The sequence below is a fragment of the Arachis stenosperma genome, chromosome 1 (assembly GCF_014773155.1).
Source record: "Arachis stenosperma cultivar V10309 chromosome 1, arast.V10309.gnm1.PFL2, whole genome shotgun sequence".
NCBI classification, from domain to species: domain Eukaryota; kingdom Viridiplantae; phylum Streptophyta; class Magnoliopsida; order Fabales; family Fabaceae; genus Arachis; species Arachis stenosperma.
This window is the reverse complement of record NC_080377.1, coordinates 112,729,820-112,733,582: the sequence shown is the minus strand read 5'-3', so window position 1 is coordinate 112,733,582 and position 3,763 is coordinate 112,729,820. Positions and strand designations below refer to the sequence as shown.

Sequence of the window (3,763 nt, the reverse complement as noted above, 5' to 3'; positions counted from 1 at the left end):
TGCCCAAGATTTGATGGCCCAAACCGGCGTTCAAAGTTACCTTCAGATTTCCCAGCGTTAAACGCCGGAACTGGCACCAAAATGGGAGTTAAACGCCCAAACTGGCACAAAAGCTGGCGTTTAACTCCAAGAAGAGTCTCTATACGAAAATGCTTCATTGCTCAGCCCAAGCACACACCAAGTGGGCCCGGAAGTGGATTTTTATGTCATTTACTCATCTTTGTAAAACCTTAGGCTACTAGTTTTCTATAAGTAGGACCTTTTACTATTGTATTTTCATCTTTGGACATCTAGTTCTTAGATCATTTTGGGGGCTGGCCTCACGGCCATGCCTAGACCTTGTTCTTATGTATTTTTAACGGTGGAGTTTCTACACACCATAGATTAAGGTGTGGAGCTCTGCTGTACCTCGAGTATTAATGCAATTACTATTGTTCTTCTATTCAATTCCGCTTGTTCTTGTTCTAAGATATTCATTTGCACCCAAGAACATGATGAATGTGATGATTATGTGACACTCATCATCATTCTCACATATGAACGAGTGCCTGACAACCACTTCTGTTCTACAAGCAAACAAGGCTCTAATGTTTATCTCTTGGATTTCTTAACCGGAATCTTCGTGGTATAGGCAAGAACTGATGGCGGCATTCAAGAGAATCCGGAAGGTCTAACCTTGTCTGTGGTATTCTGAGTAGGATTCAATGATTGAATGACTGTGACGTGCTTCAAACTCCTGAGGGCGGGGCATTAGTGACAGACGCAAAAGAATCACTAGATTCTATTCCGGCCTGATCGAGAACCGACAGATGGATAGCCGTGCCGTGACAGGGTGCGTTGAACATTTTCACTGAGAGGATGGGAGGTAGCCACTGACAACGGTGAAACCCTTGCATAAGCTTGCCATGGAAAGGAGTAAGAAGGATTGGATGAAGACAGTAGGAAAGCAGAGAGACAGAAGGGACCAAGCATCTTCATACGCTTATCTGAAATTCCTACCAATGAATTACATAAGTATCTCTATCTTTATCTTTATGTTTTATTCATCATCTATACCCATTTGAGTCTGCCTGACTAAGCTTTACAAGGTGACCATAGCTTGCTTCATACCAACAATCTCCGGGGGATCGACCCTTACTCGCGTAAGGTTTATTACTTGGACGACCCAGTGCACTTGCTGGTTAGTTGTGCGAAGTTGTGTTTATGCCATGGTATTGAACACCAAGTTTTTGGGGTTCATTTCCGGGGATTATGAGAGTTGTGAAAAGTATTGTTCACAATTTTGCGCACCAAGTTTTTGGCGCCGTTGCCGGGGATTGTTTCGAGTATGGACAACTGACGGTTCATCTTGTTGCTTAGATTAGGTATTTTTCAGAATTCTTAAGAGTGAATTCTAGTGTTTCAAGGAGATGATCTTACCATCACCAAAGCTGATTGATTATCATCAATTTAGCTCTTGAATGCAATGTCCTGCTGAAGCTTGGCTATCCATGTCTAATTCCTTTAGACTAAAGCTTTAGACTAACATTGCATGATTCCTGGAATTCTCATTAAGAATTTTGATACCTTTATTTTCTTTTTCCACTTAATTTTCGAAAAAATACAAAAAAAAAATTTCAAAATCATAAAAACCAAAAATATTTTATGTTTCTTGTTTGAGTCTAGTGTCTAATTTTAAGTTTGGTGTCTTGCATGCATTGTTTATTTGATCTTGGTTCTATTTTCAAGTCAATAGTACAGGGAACTGAAGATTCAGAACATGCAGCAGAGGAATTACACAGAAAAAGCTGGGCGTTCAAAACGCCCAGTGAAGAAGGACAGACTGGCGTTTAAACGCCAGCCAGGGTGCCTGGTTGGGCGTTTAACGCCCAAAAAGGTAGTGCATTGGGCGTTAAACGCCAGAATGTGCACCATTCTGGGCGTTTAACGCCAGGATGGCACAAGGGGGAGGATTTTGTTTTCAAATCAATTTTTTTTTTCAAGTTTTCAAAGTTTTTCAAAATCAAATCTTTTTCAAATCATATCTTTTCAATCAAATGTTTTCAAAATCAATTTCTTTCCTTTTTCAAAGATACTTGCTAACAATTAATGATTTGATTGAACATTTCAAGTATGTTGCCTTTTCTGTTGAGAAAGGTTTAATGTTTGAATCATATCTTTTCTTGTTAGGCAAGTCATTAATTTTTAAAATCAAATCTTTTTAAAATTGTTTTCAAATCATACCTTCTCAATCATATCTTTTTAATCACATTTTTTCAAAATAGTTTTCAATCAAATCTTTTTGATTTCTAATTTCAAAATCTTTTTCAAAAATTACTTGATTTCTTTCCCACTCTTGATTTTCGAAAATCAATTAAAGTTTTTCAAAATTTTTTTTAAAAAAAAAAACCTTTTTAACTTAATTTTCGAAAAAAAACCTCTTCCCCTCTTCTCACATCCTTCTATTTATGGAGTATCACTCCTCTTCAATGCACAATTTGAACTCTATCTCACTAAGTTCGAATTCTCCTTCTTCCTTCTATTTTTTTTCCTCTGACACCTCAAGGAATCTCTATACTGTGACATAGAGGATTCCATATTTTCTTGTTCTCTTCTCTTTCATATGAGCAGGAACAAAGACAAAAGCATTCTTGTTGAAGCTGACCCTGAATCTGAAAGGACCTTGAAGCGAAAGCTAAGAGAAGCTAAGGCACAACTCTCTACAGAGGACCTAACAGAAATCTTCAAAGAAGAAGACATGGCAGCCAAAAATAACAACAATGCAAATAATGCAAGGAAGGTGCTGGGTGACTTTACTGCACCTACTCCCGACTTCTATGGGAGAAGCATCTCTATCCCTGCCATTGGAGCAAACAACTTTGAGCTTAAGCCTCAATTAGTTTCTCTAATGCAACAGAATTGCAAGTTCCATGGACTTCCATTGGAAGATCCTCATCAGTTTTTGGCTGAGTTCTTGCAAATCTGTGACACTGTCAAGACTAATGGGGTTGACCCTGAGGTCTACAGACTTATGCTATTCCCTTTTGCTGTAAGAGACAGAGCTAGGACATGGTTGGACTCACAACCTAAAGAAAGCCTGGACTCATGGGAAAAGCTAGTCAATGCCTTCTTGGCAAAGTTCTTTCCACCTCAAAAATTGAGTAAGCTTAGAGTGGAAGTCCAAACCTTCAGACAGAAGGATGGAGAATCCCTCTATGAAGCTTGGGAAAGATACAAACAATTGATCAGAAAATGTCCTTCTGACATGCTTTCTGAATGGAGCATCATAGGTATTTTCTATGATGGTCTCTCTGAACTATCCAAGATGTCTTTGGATAGCTCTGCTGGAGGATCTCTTCATCTGAAGAAGACGCCTACAGAAGCTCAAGAACTAATTGAAATGGTTACAAATAACTAATTCATGTACACTTCTGAAAGGAATCCTGTGAACAATGGGACTAATCAGAAGAAAGGAGTTCTTGAGATTGATACTTTGAATGCCATTCTGGCTCAGAACAAGATATTGACTCAACAAGTCAATTTGATTTCTCAAAATCTGTCTGGAATGCAAAATGCACCAAGCAGTACTAAGGATGCTTCATCTGAAGAAGAAGCCTATGATCCTGAGAACCCTTCAATGGAGGAGGTGAATTACCTAGGAGAACCCTATGGAAACACCTATAATTCTTCATGGAGAAATCATCCAAATTTCTCATGGAAGGATCAACAGAGACCTCAACAAGGTTTCAACAACAATGGTGGAAGAAATAGGTTTAGCAATGGC

At 38.7% G+C, this 3,763-nt stretch overlaps 1 non-coding gene across 1 annotated transcript; it reads right to left on the bottom strand.

Annotated features, from left to right (window-relative positions):
- Positions 1-3,142: 3,142 nt before the first annotated feature.
- LOC130956217 (small nucleolar RNA R71) lies at positions 3,143-3,250 on the bottom strand. Its single transcript, XR_009077038.1, has one exon. It is a non-coding gene; the product is annotated as a small nucleolar RNA R71 (small nucleolar RNA).
- Between the last annotated feature and the right edge of the window lie 513 nt (positions 3,251-3,763).